The sequence below is a fragment of the Protopterus annectens genome, chromosome 1.part0 (genome assembly GCF_019279795.1).
Source record: "Protopterus annectens isolate FY-2018-M chromosome 1.part0, PAN1.0, whole genome shotgun sequence".
Taxonomy (NCBI): domain Eukaryota; kingdom Metazoa; phylum Chordata; order Ceratodontiformes; family Protopteridae; genus Protopterus; species Protopterus annectens.
In genome coordinates, this window is record NC_056725.1 from 998,399,030 (window position 1) to 998,419,277 (window position 20,248).

The window sequence follows — 20,248 nt, forward strand, 5'->3', positions numbered from 1 at the left end:
GAGAGGGGTGGCCTGTAGCATGCTACAATTTGTAGAGCAGTTTTTGCCTATGGTTAGTTGCTATGGTTAGTGGATTCGGGATGTGTTTGCGTTGCTGCAACCTGGAGTGTGAGGTATGGTATCCTTATGAAATATGGTGGTGTGGTTTTTGTGGTGTGGTCGGGTTTTGGGGCGGGCATGATATGAAAAAAACCTAATTGGGGTGGGCTCTCTCAGGCAGAACCAGGTTTCAGTTACAGCACAGCACACACATCGATGTTCTCCATACTGAAGGGCCTCGAGAAGTCGTGCATGAGATGAGATAGAGCTTTGCAGCAGCCAGCATTTCAGTTTCTTTTTTTTTTTTGTTTTCTAGGGTGGTAGGTTTTGTTTTTGAGCCAAAAAAAAAGGCAAAAATGGGGGTGGGGGCAGCCTTAGCCAATATCCAAAATCCAGGGGTGACAGGTGCAAGCCGTCCCTTGCGAAGCAGCGTGGCTTGTCTAGCATGTCATCCCAGGCAGACAGACACTGGATCCCCTTTGAATGACACTTAATTTACATTAAGATTTTCAGTTTTCTAGAGATTAGTTCTGGGAGGCAGCTGAAAACCAGAATAAAAAAATAAAAGTATGCATGGTAACTATTGTACACTGCATGAATCTGCACTGCAAAATAAGGGTTTCATTAAATAAGAAAACTGAATCTGTTTATCCTCTTATCTTCTTTTCAACTTCAGGGAAGGGTTTTACTTTGTTAAGAAACTTAACCGCATTTCTTATCAAGTTTTTAATAATGTAAACAATATTGCTGATATGAAATACCTAAAACAAGATACACTCTACTGTAGGGTCTCTTAAGAGTTGTCAAATTTCTACATCTGGAACATGGTAAAATATGAAGGCAAACTTTATGAACTGTAAAATATATGCTTTTAAAATTAAAAAAAAAATTGTCTGTATGTCATACAAACTTTTCATATATGTCATGTAGATCTGAAGCTATTTTTTTGCTCAGAGTTAACAAAACTAAACACAATTCATAGGTAGTCCCTCAGCTGTGCAGTGTGAAATATTATAGCAATAACCCACACCTGGGTGTGGGTAATGCTGGATTTACCCACGGTTGGCGTGGTTTGGTCCCGAGGCGTGGTTTGGTCCCGAGAGCTGTGGGCAAAAGCAACGGAGAAAGCAAGATCTCCGTTGCTTTTTTTTTTTACTGTTTTCGCTATGTTAAATGGGTTTAACATAGCTAGACAGTTTTAAAATAAGCAACGGAGATGTCCGTTGCTTATTTTAAAACTGTCTCGCTATGTTAAACCCATTTAACATAGCGAGACAGTGTTTTAAAAGTAGAGTTATACTAATGGAAAAAAGTCGGGGCAGCCGGACCTTTTTCCATTAGTATAACTCGATTTACAATGTGCACGCTGGCCAATCAGCATGCACGTTTTGTGGGGGTCATGGTATAATATCTAATAGATATACTAGTCCTCTGGAATAAGTGATTTCATATTATTTTTAAGGTCAGTGTCTTATTTTTGTTGAAACTATAGCTGATGAAAAATGTTAGACAAAATGTGAATTTATTCTACTCTTTCTTTTATAGAGATGTTGAGAAAAAAGTAACCACCATAAAAGAAAAAATGTATTCTTTGCTTTATAATTCTTTATTAATTATCTGAATAATTAGGACTTTTTTTTAAATTGAAGTTTCCTGTTTCTGTATCTACTTTATAAACCTGAAATCATCTGCATACGCAGTTTAATCATTAATATGACAGAGAATATATTGTCACTTGTCTATAAGACATCAACAGTCCTGTAGAATAGTCACAACAAATTCTACAGGCCACCCATGTTAAAACAGGTGATTGCCACCATTTCAGTCAGATAAAATAAACTGAGACAATGCAGCTCAACAAAAATAAGGTCATAAGAAAAAATGAAAATTCGCTCCCACATGTGCTCTCAAATAATCTATCATTCATTGTGCCTCAATGACCAGAAAGCTATAGGTAATTTAGAGCTGCTGCAAGAAATATTGTATTTATTCAGGACTATTTATAAAGAATTAATGTCTAACTGAAATGACTATCTTAAAAATAATGGGGAAGAAGCCAACTGTTAAAAAAAAAATTCAAAGGCCTTTAAAATGTGCAAGGATAAAATTTTCATCTATAGAATAATAAAAAAATAAACACTACATTTGATTATAAAGACTGGAAAAGTGATATTATACCGGAGGTTTGGAAAATGTCTTGTAGGCGGCAATGACACAGCTGTCTGATATTTACGAGCTGAAAGCTACTCTGTCAAGTAAATTATATTGGCAGGTTTATGAGAGAATCAGAATATGATGGTATGCAAAAGGAATAGCTGGTATTGAATTTTTATTAGATGGCATAGCTACAACTTGTGAAAAGGCACTCTGTTATTGCTTTAAACTCAAACTAACTGATGCTGGAATCTATAATATAGGTCTAGCAAAGCATGAACTGCATAAATAATAAGAAAGTTTACTTCTGCTGAAGTTATCAAACTAAATAGTGCAATGTAACAAATAAGGTTCTTTTAAACATCAAATTAGACTGTTTGCTGTAATATCTTTGACAAAGGAGAAGAATGTATGGAGTACCTTCTTTCCCCTTCCACCCCATGGGGTACACCATAAAATGATTTGCTTACACCTGTTTAGCAAATTAACTATACACAGCTGTAGTACCCATTGTTCGGCTTTTGCTGTTTGCTGTTGAGAAAGTCTGCTTTTATTGTCATGTAGTAGTTATAGTGTTAGAAGTAGTTGCAGATTTGTATGCCATTGCCCCTCATAAGATATAATAATTAAGGTTGGGCCAGAGTGCTAAAAAGCTTAGTTTTAAGTGGTGGGGCTCTTTTTAGCACTGCTGTTGCAATGCAGTTTCTAATGCAATACAAGTTTTAGATTGCGTGGCTGTTTTATGACCAGTGGATGTTTTATTTGGAGGATGGTTCAGTACCAGGCAGTGTGATGGGATGCTCTGGTAACAGTGTTTTCAAGCCAGTTATAATAGCTAGTGCTGTAAGAAAACTGTCACTAGAGTAATAATATCTTATTGGAGTGTTCAGGTTTATTTTTTTTCTTGTAGTGAGACAGCTCAACACAAGAACTATTCAGCAAATTATGAAACACTAGACCCCCCAGCAGAAAGAAGTGGTTAATAAGGAAATGGCAATGAAAAAGCAGTTAGCAGCAAAGTAAAAGCCTAAATTAGTTGTATCTTCCTTAAAGAAATATTTTAAAACTATTACACTGGTCGCAGTAATGTTTTACGGTACAAGAAATTATGCCTGTCCCATTCCCATTAACTATGAGAGACATTGCAAAGTCTATTTCTGTTATGCAAAGTGGTGAACTAAAGATTGTCACCAATCACAATTGTCTTTGTGCTGGACAGACTCTGAATAGACTTTATAAACATCCATTCTCTTATAAATCTAGCATCCTCCCCTGTCTTGCAGTTACGCCGGATGCATTTTCCATACTCATGAAGTAACAAAATATTACATTAAACTGACACTTCAAAGAAATAGCTGTGAGAAAAATTATATGAATTTGATTTTAATCATAAACAGGAAAAGTGCTCTGTAGTTTGCCCTACTAATTAAAGTTGTAATAAGGAAATAGACCACCAAAAACATGGTTGGTGTGGTCAGTACCTTTATAGGTCTGAGTAACATTAACAACTATTATTTATTTATTTATTTATTTTGTTTTACATTTGTTTACCAGGAAGGTCCGACTGGACAGAGCTGTTCATTTTCAGTAGAGGCCCATGGAAAAAAGGTCCAGAACAAGTGCTGACATACTATACATAGATATTTACACATTCAATTATAAAAATATAGCAGACAATAACATATGATTGCATACGATATTTGCATAAGCATAGTGGTTTAGATATACAATTAAAAGTATAGCTGGTAGCAAACATTGTATGCCAATGAGCCCCATAATTTTGCTGTTCTTACCAAATATTGAATAAAATTATTCATCTAAGTTGTTTTAGAAAAGAGTAGGCAGCTAGACTGATACCATATAAAACCTAATACTACCTGCTGGAATAGGACAATTTTTAAGAAATTCCTGTGCTTTTACTTTGTAAATTTTCCACTTTCTACTTAGCCTCTTAGTTTCACTATTAATTGTCGTGATCCTGGTATGCTTATAATTGTAGATATGAAAGTTAAGTTAAATGATCATACTGCAGGATTAGAATTTTTTATTTTGTGTATGCCTAACTCTTTATGATATAAATATGACACAATGCTCAGTACATGAAATCCATTCTGAGTACCTGCTCCCCATGCCACTGATTCTTGGACAGACTGCATGTACACACCTTGCTATTGTGAGAGTCCCTTGAGTCCTTGTGCTGGCCTCCTGCTAAGTTGAATACTGTGGTGGAACTGTGCCAGTACCTGCCCTCAGGATAAGTAAGCCAAAATTAGCTACTCATGCCCACCATAAATGGTTGGATCCATAACCATTCTGAAACACTAGACAAAATTGCTCAAGCTGAAAACTGGTCACAGTAAAATCCCTCTTTTTTTTTCCATCTTTTTCCTGAAAATGGTCTTGCTCCCTGATTCATACCATTAACATGGAGGGTGTGTGATATTTGACATGATATTCTGGATAAGCAAATCATTGAGAATGCATGAGCATCTAACACTGTGCTATAAGACCCTGCTTAGATTTTATGGATATCCAATCCTGTGCTCTAAGACCCTGCTTAGATTTTATATGCACTTGAATTTGCCTACCAAAGCTTATTCAGAATAGTTATGACTTAGCCATCTTTGTGGCAGACTTCAAATCATGAAAATGCGAGAAAGGAACCCTTAATTGCAACTCAATATTTCAAATCTTTCAGCGTTTTATAATATTTCTACAAGCTAAAAGAATGAAGGCTAAATGGCCAAGAAGATGACATTGAAGTTTGTGAATGCATCAAAATGTTCCTAGAAAAGTCCTCCATGTAATCAGTGTAACCCAATCAAGAAACACATCAGCACCCATACATCCTTTTGATACTGAGGAGGTGCATTTTTTAGGGTTCTTCAGATGTTTGTGAAAATCCTTGACAATTTTAACTTCTCAAACAGTTACTTCTTTTTGACTGTGTAACAATATGGTTCTGGAATACTAAAGTTATTAAGAAAAAATCAGAAATCATAAACCTCTTTTAGTTCACAGGACTCATATCTGGGTATGTAATATCCAGCTGATCATCATGTCTCTTTAAGAATAAACCTAGGAAACAAGATCCCTTGTTACAGATAATTATAGTACATGATAAAAGATACAGCAGAGAAAAAAAAGCAGTTGGCACAGAGGTCTAAAGCATTGACATGGTAATGATCTACTTCCTGTAGTAGGGGCAAAGGATCTGAATCTTTCCATCTTCATCTGCCTACTGTGTGACCTTGAGAAAATCAGTTAAGAATACACTGCCTTGAGTCAACTGGGGATTTGGGCTACGTTCCTTAATGGCCTCTTGAACTGCATTTCTAGTAACTACCATTGAATAGGGCCCAGAATATATAAGAGTAGCAGTCTGTATGCAGAGAGAAGGGAGTGCAAGCACAAGTTTTGAGTAGGGAATCATCTGCACCCTAAATATCAGTGAAAACTGCAAGAATAAGTATACAATTCCAATAATTTATATTTTTTTATTATTTAATGTAATTTAATTTCATCTCCTGTCTCCTGAGGTTAGAGTAAGAGAATATGATGGGAGGATGAGGAGAAGGAAAAACTGAGAAGTGAGATTAAGACTGTGGTAAAAGAGAAGTGTGCGATGCTAAAAAGAGGTGGCAGGAAACATGACAAATAAATCCAATTTAGGTTAGTTGACCTCTTGGCAAATTTCAGCTGAAAGTTATCCTACAGTCACTAAGGAGTAAAGTGCAGGAAAAGGGTCTGTAGCTTTGAATGGTATAGGGAAGGCTAGTCTAAGGTATTGTGATTTGAACTCCATGGGAGGTTCTGTCCTCCAGCATTTGTTTTTGTTTGGTTTTAGTGTACATTTGAATTTCATTATACAGTTCTTCATAAGTATTGCATTGGTAATGGCCAGTTACATATTATTTATATATAGTGCATGGAAGATTTGGTGTGGAACAGCATGCTTGCTGCACTGACATGCTACTGCTGAACATGATTAAAAGCTGTAGGACACTTATTAAGACTAGAACTACCATTGCTGTTTCCCCATATCATGCAGTGCATCTAACAGCTGAGGGTGTTCACAAGGCTATCAGTGTCAGAGGTTAAAGATTCAGTTATTGTTAGTGTTCCAAACTTAGACATAAGTAATAGGATATCTCCTGCAAGTCAGTTTGGTTTCATAGTTGAAGATGGGTTTGATTCCATAGAGCTTACACACTTCTTCTTGGTTTTGGGTACAGATTGTTTGAACTGACTGATAAACTTATAAAATGATCCAGGAAAAATACAAAGCAATTAAACATGTGGACTGTCTCAGCAGGATCACTTTTGCTGGAGACAATATCTAGTAGTACGACTAACTTAGGTGTCAGATGTCATCAAAGGATGCAGCATTATTTTTCTAGGATATAAACACTGTGCCAGTCTCTGAAGCAAGGATTCAGTACAGAAGCTTCCCAAAGTGAGACTTACATCAAAGAAAGTGACAAGACTGATACCAAAAGAATAGTGCTCTCTCCATATTGCCAATGTGGGAATAAAGAACGCAAGCTGTCAGCTAATTTAAACACACAGCTGAGAGCAATTGTTTGAGCAGACAAGCCTTCAGGAAAGTATAGTTAGGGATGCCTGTGCTTTACAGCTACAGCTTATACCGGTTTACCTTCAGTGACAGTGTTTTACTGCATGGAGCATTGTGATAATTCGCCAAAAACTGAAAAAAAAATGTAAGCTTTTGTTAAGTACCTTAAGTATTTGTTAAATTCAGATGCAGTACTAAGGATTAGCAGCAGATAATGCTGACCGACAAACAACTGTGGCAGAAAGCAAAACAGTTTCAACAGCTGTTAGATACTTCACTCTATGACACTTATAAGCAGAAAGTGTGACAGGATGAAGTATCTAACACCTTCTAAAGTCATTGATTTATAACAGGTGCACTGTCAACTGCGTTACTGGTTTTCAAAGGCTTTGAAAGTCAGTAAAATACCTTGCACTCTGACACTTTTTTCTGAAACTGGCAGCACATGCAACAGATGAAGATCCATGCTCTGCAAAGAATTCTGATTGGATGTCACTGGTCATAAGACTTTTTATGTATTGTCAATGCAGATGCCGAGATTATTCTGATGATTTTCATACTTTAGATGAATTTCTTGGTATTCAAGCCTCAAACACATGATAAATTGGTAACGATTGGAGACCTGATTTTAATCCTCTATGTCACTTGTAGTTAATAGTTTCTGTGTGAAAGCTAATCATCAGTCTATTCTGATGGTTAATGAAGGAATACAGACATCACTATAATTGAAATGCACTGTGACAAAGTTAAGCAGCAAGAATACACCATCTTTAAATACATTCTAACATGGAAGCAGCATCATTTGTTTATTAGATAACAGTTTATTTCATCAGTCGTGACTGTGATGTAAAGCTCAGGATTTTCAGTTATTCCACATTCTCCTCATGAAAAAATGAAGGTCCATAAGTGAAAGTCATCTGATAAACTGGGGGATTACTGACTGAAGAACATCTTACCATCTTTCTCTCTATAGATCTTATGATTATTGCAAATATTTGGCCACACTTTTAAGACCAGACTGAAATTTCTTCATACATTAGATATTTGTTCAATAACTTTAATTTGTGAGCAGTGCACAGCAGCTGTCATTTATAATATTTTTAATGTTCAGTACTACACTCTAGTCAACTTTTCTGACTACTTAATTTGAAGACTGCCTTGTTTGGAAAGCACTCATGGAAGCCAGTGATTAATAGTATCCAGCTAGTAATGTAGATTATATGCATCTTTTCTGCAATCTGTTTCTAAATTGGTCAGCCTCAGGAAATATTCCACCATTGCTAGCATCACTTCTATCTCTAGAACTTTTTTATTTGTTTATTCGGCATTTGTTGACCAGGAGTGTGCGAATCAGCTAAAGCCCTTTTCAACAGAGGCCCGGGGAGAAAACCTCCAGTATAGAACAGATAGATACTTACAAACAATCAAAAGGAGTACATACAGTAAGAATAATATAGGACAATTACAGCAATCTAAAGAGTATATACAGTGAGTACAGTGGAGTATATTACATAGTACAAGTTTACTACATGCAGAGGAAAGAAACTATTTACACAACTCAGCATGGTTACAGTGGGAGTGTGCTGTGATTAGGATATAGTAAATTTGACAGCACAAGCTTCACGAATTCAGTAGAATAACTATTTACACTTCTCAGTATGATTACAGTAGAGTGAGTTTCATAGTCCCTTCTTATAAAATTCAGAAGAAAGAAATATTTACTCTTTTAAGCATAGTTACGGTGGGTGGATGCTAGGATTAGTACAGAGTAAATTTTACAGTGTACATTTTCTGAATGCAGTAAAATAACATTATATACTCTTCTCAGCATGGTTAAAGTGGGTGGACGCAGAGCTAAGGATATGTTGAGAATTGCTGAATTACAGAGTCATTGGCAGTCCAGTAGATAGGTTATCTACTTTTGCTAAAGTTATGGCAGTTAAAGTGAGATTTAGAGTTACTAGTGTTGGTGCTGGGAGGGGCCTAGGCAGTGGCAGTGATGAGTGAGATTTGCAAGTAAACATAACAGTTGCTAGGGCAATAGCTCATACATTTACAGGTTTTTGTCATACTAGCATACTAGGGTTAGGTGAGCTGGAGGGAAGTGATAAGAGGTAGAGTAGGAGAGGAGGATGGGAAGAATAGGAGGAGGTGGGAATTACAGGGATGGGAAAATAGGGGAGGTAGGAGCAGAATGCAAAAGTATGAGAAAGCAAGGGTTGAAGGAGTTTAGAGGAGGGTGGAAGTAGAACAGTAGAAGAGGTAGATGAGGTAGATAAGGGTAGTGGAGTGAGTGGACAGAGTTAGTCTGCTTCTGGGGTAACATTACTAACATCACTTCTATCTCTATAACTCTTGTCACTAAATTTTCCCTCTAATTTGATATCCATCAATAGAAAAATGCGTTGCCATTTTCTGCCTCACTTCTTGCCTGTGGATAGTCTTTGAAGATGTGCCAAGATAGAATTGTGGATATGGTTCTTGGTTATAGGGATTGGAAAAGCTGACTGAGGGGGCAGTCTGGCATACTATGTTTGTCAAGGAGATTAAAACTGCAGTCTTTGGTTACCACTGTTATGAATAAACTCAACGTTGGTTACAGTATTGCTGTTTCTTGTTTAAACAGATATATTTTAGAATACTAATAAACTGCTCACACTAGTATTTCTGTCTGGTTGTGTTATTAGGAGAGTGAACATGTGGACAAAACATAAAGATTTTGTTCACCATTTCCTTAGTACCAGTGAATATTTACATTTTAAAACCAAATTCAATTTAAGGCAATGTGGAGTGTAATCTGATTCATTATGCTCAGACATTAACATAACTCTCCTGTCATGATAATTAACATAAGCATTTGAAATAATAAGAAATGGTTGTGGTCCCCTCAAAGCTTAATTTCTTAGTCTATAAATGTTATGTAACAGAAAATGGTAAATTATGATTAAAATCAATGAGAATACTTTCTTTATCTATTGTTTCACACTTTCATACCTCCTAGAACCAGTGCCCCATATAAAGAACTTAAAGTAATGTTTATGTAAGTTGTCCTTACCTTATCCCTCTGTTGTGGTCTCCGTGATGTCCCCACTGTGGTACAGTAATCAAGGAGCCTATATTCTCACCACTGACACTGGAGAGGAATGCTCACTTGGAATACAAATAGATGCATTCAGTATTTCCAGATGCAGACCTCTCTACATCAAGCACAATTTCCTTTAACAGCACACTGGAAACACACTCAGCCTGTGGTCTGGGTTTCCAAAGATTCCCCACTGGTACAGTTTCAAAGATAAGTCCTCAGCCAAGTGCCCAAGCCAAGTCCTCCAACACTATTTCTGTGAAACCAGTGCTTTGTGTTCCTGCTCTAAGTAGCTGACACAGACACACTTTGAGATTTAATTTGCACACATGCACACACACACACACACACACACACACACACACACACACACACACACACACACACACACACACACACACACACACACACACACATGCAAGCGCACACACACACACACACACACACACACACACACACACACACACACACACACACACACACACACACACACACACACACACACACACACACACACACACACACAAGCACACCTGGGAAAGGCTGGTACAGGTTTACTATCTACGTCCTCTTTTGCCCAGACTGTAAGGTAATTATCACTGCCACCAAGCACTGCAAAGCTAGATACCTAAGACTCTTGCAAAGGTACTCAATTATAGTAAGTGAAATTAATATTAATACAAATAGTAATGTTGACCAAACAGCAAGGCTTTCAGGAGTCACCAGAGTTATCACCAAATAAATATATCCACATACACTCAAAATTTAAACATATTTTCTAAAAGGACAAACCATAATGAAAAGTTTAAATATATTTAATAAAAAAATGATAAAAGAACAAGAAAATACTGAATATCTCTTTACAGTAAACACCAGAGTTTCAGCCACAGGAAACATTAAAAATAACACTGATGGAAAGTTTCACACAGATATGGAAAAAACAGTATTTAGCTAATCTCATTGTCTTTTCCTGATTGACTAAAAGAATTACTGTTCCCTGGTTAAGTTGCTTACTACCACAAGGCAAAATGATGTGGGTAGGGGTCTTTCTAATCAGGTTTCCAAGATCAGAATGCACCTGAGTATTCAGTCTCTAATGTCAACACATTATTTCTGTGCAGAATGACATCACAGGCATCTGGTCATCTGATATTTGGTACCCATGGTATTACCAACTCTAGAAACTGGGAGGATTTTAGCACCTGCATGTCATTAATACTCACACAAGAACATTGCTTAGATCTGGTGCTTCTCCGGGAAGTCATAAAACCATTTAAAACTTCTACTCCTCCTACAGAGCTGCAAGCTACTCTTTAGCAAAGACATTGGGTTTCTGTCTCCCTTCAAAACTGTGGGATAGCATGCTTAACCAATAAAGTAATTTAATTTCAATAATATTTTTTCAAAGTCAGGTGGATTAACCTCATATCTCCAAGTATATACTGTTACAATATATACATTTAAACAGTTATGTTAACACATATACATTTCTTTTCTGTCCAGCAGGGCACACTGTTGATACATTGTAAAAATAGCAAACCTCACAAACACATTTTTAGTGCAAGCATCTCCACAAAACAGTTTGGTATACAGATGACATGTAGTTATTTACAAAATTCCAGCTAGCTGTGCTGGCATATGTTGTACATCTTCTTCTCTACATGGCATGGCTGGCAGTGCCACCTATCATCTCATCTCTCCCCCTTTGAAGCCTCAAGCTAGTTTTTCAAGTTCCCCTTGAGAACCATTGTTTGAGAGGAATGAGTCTATCTGGGAATATATCACCCCATGCCCTGTCTTGACAGCCCATCTGCATTTGCATTGCTAACCCCACTTCTGTGCTGCTCTGTCATATCACATGCCTGCTACCCTAGGCTCAACCATAGTAACTTGGTATGCAGCCATAGATCCCCCTCAGACTCCTTCGGCCTCCTACTGCAAATACTTAGCACAAGGCCCTCCCTGACATGGTAAGGTTTCATCATGTTAACATGGTACAGTTTGTACCCCTTCCTCCTGTCTAGCAGTTCTACAAGTTAGATAACATCACTGACCTTCCTTAGCACTTTGAACTGTCCCTATCAAGCTGTCTGCAGCTTACTGTGTCTGACAGGAATGAGAACTATCAATTTCTGCCCCAAAGCATAGTCTCTGGCTCAAGCATTTCTTGCATACCAGACACTTTTCTGCTGTTGGGCTCCTGCCATGCTCTCCTGAGTCAAGCTCATGAGGTCCCTGAGCCTCCTGCTGAGGTTTAGGACATATTCCACAACAGATTCCTTGTGGGATCCACACTCACCATCCCACTCATCACAAATCAAATCTAAGGTCCCCTCGTCTTATGCCCATACAGCAACTCAAAGGGTGAAAAACCTGTGGCTTCTTGGGTACCTCTCTCTGTAAGCAAACAGCAGATGGGGCAAATGTTTGTCCCACTCTCTTTTATGCTGGTTTGCAAATGACCATAGCATGAGCTTTAGTGTAGAGTTTAACCTCTCCACAAGACCATTAGTCTGGGGATGGTAGAGGGTGGTCTGTAGGTACTTCACCCTACAGTGCTTCCCCAGTCAAACTAGCAGATCTGACCTGAAATTGACACCTTTGTCAGTCAGTATTTTTCTCAAGGAAACCTACTCTGCTGAAAATCACTAACAAAGCATTTGCCGCCTTTTCTGCCTCAACGGAAAACAGAGCCACTTCCTTGGGGTATCTAGTAGCATAATCAACTACCACCATGATATACGTTTTCCTTGTGGAGCTTGGGATAGTTAGAGGCCCCACAATATCCATAGCTACTCTCTGAAATGGCTCCTCAATCTCATGCAAAGGTATCAAAGGAGCTTTGATCTTGTCTGCTGCCTTGCCTACTTTTTGGCACTGCTCACAGGTCCTACTGTACCCTCTTACATCCCTTGCAATCCCAGGCCAATAAACGTACTGCATAATACATCTCTTGATATGTTTATGCCTATATGACCTGCAAAAGGAATGTGCTCTAGCTGGAAGTGCCAGACAGTAGGCTCTGGGTACTGCCAACTGCTGTTTTACCTCACACTCTACCCCACCCTCAGGGATCCACTCTCTATATAGTAATCCTTTGTTACAGTATGCAGACTCCCATTTTCCTTGAGAATCAAGTGCCTCCCTAGCTACCTCCCTCAAACCTCCTAGTAAAGGGTATAAGAGCTGAGCCTGTCTCAGCTCTACTTTTGTGAGTCTTGCCAGCTCCCCTTCCACAGCAAGTCTGGTATCCTCTGACAGCAGTACCACACCATCAATCTGAGTGATACCACTCACCTTTGCCCTTGCAGTCACTCTGTGCAAAGGAACATCAGTACCTACCAGTAGCTGTGGCTCACCTTCAGGATCACTTCTACAGGTTAGCTCCCTTCCAGAAATAGTGACACCACCAGCCCTGGTTTCAGGTGTGGTGTCTGTGTGGGTCTTCCCCAGGCTATCAGACACACATGCCTGTCTCCAAGCCTGACTGTGTGCAATTGTATGCACACAGGGTACTGCATTATCAAAAACATTCCCTATCAGGATGTCTGCAGGGATACCCTGAAACACACCTACTTGCTTGTTTCCCTTTCCACCCTCCCAGTCAAGGTGAACCCTGGCCAAAGGCATTTTGAATTGGGCCCCTCCTAAAGCTCTGACTGCAGTGGACTGTCAAGCAAGTACTGTTCCTCTTTAACCACTGCAGACTTCACAATGGTATGTCAGAGGCTGTGTCTCTCTCTCTCTTAACAGTGGCCTTTTTTCCATCCATTAAGATAAGATATAACCTTTTGTGATATTTCGGTACCCCTGTTGTGTCCAGACAACTTACCACTGGCATACTGTTATTACCACTTGCGGGTTTCCCCATCTTTTATTTCCCACCTTGTCTCCATGGACATCTGTATGATACATGGCTCCACTGGTTACATTTAAAACATTTATCCCTTGGTAATGGCCATGTACCTGAACTAGTGGCTTCCCCTGTTATTGATTGACTCTGTTGGTGTGGTTTAGGCTGCCCACCATGGGTTCCCTTATATCCATGTGCAACACTAGGTATCCATTTTCTGTGCAGTGATGCCCTGCTTGCTAAGTAGAGATCCCCTTTCTTCCCCAGCTAATCTGCAGAGTTACATTCTCAGCCTGCCAACCAAATTCTCATGTCCTCAGGCAAAGTGTTAAGGGCTTGTTCCTTCACCAAAAGGTCTGCAAGCCCTTCAACGGTGGTGACCTGACACCCACTCACCCACCTATGAAAATAAATGCTTATATAATCACACACACTTTCATCTGCCTTGCATCTATGCTCGCTTCAGGTGTTAACTTAAAACATTCATGTAAACATTTCTTGATTTTTCATAGTTTAAACAATCAATATCAGACAATTTAGAAACAACAGTTAAAGCTTTACCATGGAGTAAGGGGGTCAGGAACCATACCCAGAGCCCTTGGTCAACATTATACTGTTTACATACTCTTTCAAATATATGGATAAAACTAACAAAATTATCACACTCTGTAAATTGTGGAAGAAATTTACTGACCTTTATTGCTTTTGGGGTTCAGTTATTCACTTCTCCATTACCTCCATGAATCTGGTGAAGAGTCAGCATCTCCTTCTCATGTTGTCAGGGCTTCTCAATTTTTTCATCCTCTAAATGTCACAGTCTCTCTGCTGATTCTACTTTGACTTCCAAATGCCGCAATCTTTCTACTAATTCTAATTCCAAATGTTTGGCCTCCAGTTCAAGTCTCTTTAACTCCAGATGGATTTTTAAGTCCTCTGTGGAAAAGTTGAAGTGTCCTGTTTCTTAGGCCTGCAAATTTCTCCTGGTTGTTGGTCTGAAATCATGTTATCTTTAGTCAGGATGTCACGCTCCTGTCCTTTGGCTTCACACACCTTGGCCGACTGTTTTTTGTCACCTTGACATAAACCTCTGCTGATGTCTTTGCATGCTCTCCCTGACTGAACTAAACTAAAACAAACTAAATGAATAAAACTGTTGTGATATGAAACTCTGAAAGTCTACCTTGTGGCTGCTGAGAGAATGCACATCTTTAGTGACAATTGCTTACAGACTACAGAAGTTTAATATCCACACTACTGCTCACCAATATATGACATCTCCACTCTGAGCCAGTAATCAAGGAGCCTGCCTGAATCCTCCGTCTGAAACTGGGGAGGGATGTTCTCTTGGAAAACAAATTAAAACACTCAGTATTTCAAGATGTAGACCTCCCTGCATCAAGCACAATTTCCTTAATAGCACAAAACGAACACACTCAGGCTGGGGTCTGGGTTCCTCTCTCTGTCTCTCCCCAGGTCTTTATTAAAGTTCCCTACTGAAACAGCTTCAGAATTAAGTCCTCAGTCAAGTGCCCAAGCCAAGTTCTCCACCACTCTCTCTGTGTACCCAGTGCTTCCTATACCTGCTCCAAGTAGCTGACACACACACACACACACACACACACACACACACACACACACACACACACACACACACACACACACACATACACTTTGAGATTTGATTTGCTCACACACACACACACACACACCTACACACACACACACACACACACACACACACACACACACACACACACACACACACACACACACACACACACACACCTAGGAAAGGCTGCCACAGGTTTACTAGCTATGCACTCTTCTGCCCAAATTATAAGGTAGTTATCACTGCCACCAGGCACTACAAAGCTAGATACCTAAAGCTCTTGCAAAGGTACCCATTTATACTTAGTGAAATTAGTATTAATATAAATGATAATGTTAAGCAAGCAGCAAGGCTTTCAGGAGTCGACAGATTTATCACCAAATAAATATAAGCACAAACTCTCAAAACTTAAATACTTTTCTAAAAGGACCAGCCACAATGAAAACTTTAAATATATTTAATAATTAATAAAAGTACAAGAAAATACTAAATATCTATTTACAGTAAACACCAGAGTTTCAGAAACACGAAATATTAAAAATAACACCAAAGGAAAATTTTGCACAGGTGCAGAAAAAACAGCATTTCGCTAATCTCACTATCTATTCCAGAGTGACTAAAAGAATTATTGTTCCCCTAGTTAATTTACTTACTAGTGCAAGGCAAGATGATGTGGGTGAGGGTCTTTCTAGTTAGGTTTACAAGAACAGACTGCCTCTGAGACTTAAGTCTCTTCTAATATTAAAACATTATTTCTTTTTTTTTTTAAATCTTTATTGAATTACAACTTGTCACAAAAGCAAATTTACATTCATATAAAATGAATCAAACTATATTAACATAACATAGTTAACATATATTACTATATATCACATAACCTAAGCAACATTACATAAATTATTAAATTCCTGCTTTTTTTTAAACAAAAAACATCTTCATTAATCCATCACTTACTACATAGGCAATCATACATTTATATAAATTAAAACAAATCACACTGACACAATCCTAGTCGGAAGCATTTTACATCACAAACCATACTGACACACTCTCAGTTGCTAACATTATATATCACTTATAATCTACCCAATCTTTCTCACTGAAACATTACATAGCTTATTTAAGTCCTGCTGCCTTTTATGCCTCATTCCTCCCTTTTTTATATTGTTCCCACAATTCCCATTTTTCCTATGTAATTTGAAAAACATTATTCCTGTACAGAATGACATCACATGCATTCAGTCATCTGACTTCTGGTTCCCATGCTATCACCAACACTAGAAGCTGCCAGGAGTTTAACACTTACATGTCGGTAATGCACACACAAGAGCATTGCTCAGATCTGCTGTTTCTGCTGGAAGTTATAAAACCATTTTAACACTTCTACATCTCCTATAGATCTGCAAGCTATTCTCAAGCACAGACATTGCATCTCTGGCTCTCATCAAAACTTTGGGATAACATCTTTATAGTTTAACCCATACAGTAATTTAATTTCAAGAATATTTTTTTCAAATTCAGGTGGATTAACCTCTTCTCTCCCATTATTATTTATGTAAAATTGCTAATAAGTAATTGCATATATGTAATGCAAATATGTAATGAACTGCATATGGTGTATATGTCTCTCTTTAAAATTATCCTTCCCTCTGGATGATCTTTTTGAATTCTAAAATTTTGCTATTTTCTTAGAAGTAATGGTTTTTTATATAATGTACTTAGTATTTAGTGGAGCTTTTCTCCTCGGGCCTCTGCTGAAAATGGACATGTATCCAGCCAGACTAGCCCGGTCAACAAATGTAAAATAAATAAATAAATAAAATTTGCTGTTGCTATGAGTTTACTATCATTTGCGTGACCATTTAACTGAAATACACGTACCTGAAATACTAAATGTCAAATATATGGTCGCATGAGTCAGTATGTCAAGGTCTGGTTATGAGATATACATCTGGTACCAAAAGACTCTTGTATTTCTGTGTGCTAAACCATTGTTTGACACGTGTATGTGGAGTGGTATGGTGCGAAACACTGGAATGGACAAATACCTTATCTATCACATGGTAATTCACCTGTTTGTTGGGTGCACTAGTTCATATATTTAAGCTACATGGTGTCTCTATTAAGTGATTCTCTACATTTCTAATATAAAACTTTAGTTCAATGGCGATAACATATGTTTGCACAACTGGAACGCTGCACAGAGTGTGTATTTCAATTGCCAAACACTTGTGGACCTCAAAAAGGAACACATATGGTCAAATTTGCATATTAATATGTATATTCGACAATTTGACTGTCAGTAACCTCTGTTTTTATATTTCAGATTCGACAATGCCGCATTTCAACCAACTGCATTTCAAATTATTGATAGTAAACTGTTATAATGTATACATTTAAAGAGTTACAATAATGCATGTACATTTATTTTCTGTCCAGCAGGGTGCATTGTTATACACTGTAAAACAAGCAACCTCACAAATGCATTTTCAGCACAAGCATCTGTACAAAGCAGTTTGATATACAAATGGCATATAACTATTTACAAAATTCCAACTAGCTGTGCTGGCATATGTTACACATCCACTGCCCTACTTTTCCTGGCATGGCTGACAATTATTCCTATCATCACAGTCTCCCTCTGTGAGTCCAATAATGTTCCACGGTAGTTTTCCAGTCGCAGTTTTGTTAGTTTTTATCAGAAAAGGTTTGCCATTCTATATCATTTCAAAACCCAATCACACCATCCATTTTTTTTTAAGTTTTTAGGGATACGCCATTACAGATAAGAAAATACGTGATTACTTCCACTTGTATTGGTTTTCTTGTGGCTAGAACTTTTTAAGTACCCAGCTCTCAAAATCTTTACTTTGCCAAACAGTAATTATACCAACAGGATCCAAATGAGGCTTGGGATATAATAAACTGCTAGTCTGGGTTCTTAACAATATGCTTCATCTTTAAACACTTAGACTAACATATGGTAATGAACGGCTCAGCGATGCAGTGGTAGCATTGTCACCTCCAAGCAAGAGGTTCTCTAGTTCGATTCTTGGCTGGGGTGCCTTCTGTGTGGAGTCTGCATGTCTTCCCTGCATTTGTGTGGGTTTCCTCCAGGTGCTCCAGTTTCCTCCCACATTACAAAGACATGCATCTGGAGTGTTTCTCCCCGGGCATCCACTGAAAATCGGCTTTGTTCCAAGTTGGACTTTCCCAGTTAACAAATGTTAAATAAAAATAAAAAATAACAGCTCTCACCTTATCAACAAACAATTAAAAAATGGAAATACTAAGCTCACTATCTCCCTTTCAGGGTTAGAGTCATAACTATCACTAGCATGAACTGCTCCTACCCTTTTGTTCCTTTTTCCCCACAAATCTATTGCAATTCAACTGCAGAACACATTATAAATATTGTTAATTCACTGTGGGGCAAAGTGTATCTTACACCACTAGGAAACTATGGGACCAAATGGCTCACTGAACCACAGCACAGTTTAGAAGCCCATATGAAAAGAGATAAAACATGGTCATGCTCTATTATTTAAAACTTGGGTAAATGAGTGTTCCTCAACCTTTGCTGCTGAAGCAAGTAACTATTTAAACCAACAAAACCTTCATCCTTCATACGAAATGCCAGTCTTCTCTTATTCTAATACCAAAAAACTTATTTTCTGTAGTACTTTATTCAACAATGTGGTAAACATAATAGACATTTAAACAAGAAATCACTTTTGAGTTGAGAATACACTTAAATTTCTTTATTTGAAAAAAATGCATGGTTTATGCCAGTGTATAGAAGGGTAGGAACAGTTTGTATGCAGCTGCTGTTAGATATAGATTCAGTACTCCATTTTACATTGCCCTTAATATCATCCAATATGCAGCTATATCTCTTCCACATCATATGTCCTACAGCTTCCCTTTTCTAACCTCTCCATACTAATTTTTTAAATCTTTTTATCTGAGTTTTGACATCCAGCAAAACTTAACATGAGTTTCACAAACACAGATCACACATATCACATTACAATGATCATTTTATAATACATGACTGAAAAAGCCATCATGCATTTTATGAAAACCTGACATATGGCACTAGTCTGCTGCTTTTGGGATGTATGCAATAACATTTATTCTTTAAATAGATGCCACAGATCAATGGGCAAAATATAAAAGCAATGATCATAGAGCTAACAAAATACAAATGAATGTAAGTCCATGGAAGAGCATTAATTTTACACCCAAAGTTCACAGCACTGGAAAAGGTCCAAGAAATCATGCTAGCTATTGCACAGATCTCAACTATGAGAATAAAAGTGACCAAAAGAAAGCACATAAAACACAACTGCATTTAAACTCTACTTAAGGAAGAGTTCATGGTGGGTGGCTATAACCTTTAAAGCTGTATGCTAAGAACTACACTCTTTATGTATTCCTACTCAGTTATAATTAGTTTCTATGTCCAATTAAAATAATCATGTTTGCAGAATCAGGCAATAATGATCACTGGAGACTATTATGAGTCACACTGATGTCCCACTCACAGACTAAGCAACGAGATGGTTACAGAAAATTGTCTACCAGAGGCCATGATTTGCCAGATAGTGAATGCGCTTAGGTCATTGAACCACAAGTACCAGTATGACAAAGTCATAGTCCATGCGGGGATAAATGATCTGAGATGTATCATCCTGGAATATATAAAACAAAACATGATGGAGCTGTTAGACTATGTGTTCCTGGCCAGTATGAGCCGAACATTGAACTGCATTCTGTCTTCTCCAAGGATGATGCCACAATACAAACAAAAAATAATTGATTTTTAATAACTGGCATAATTTTTTGTACTATATTTGTTAGTTTGGGAGGATATGGTTGACAGACCACAATGCTTTGCCAGAGATGGGCTGCAGTTGTCCTGTCTAGGCTTTT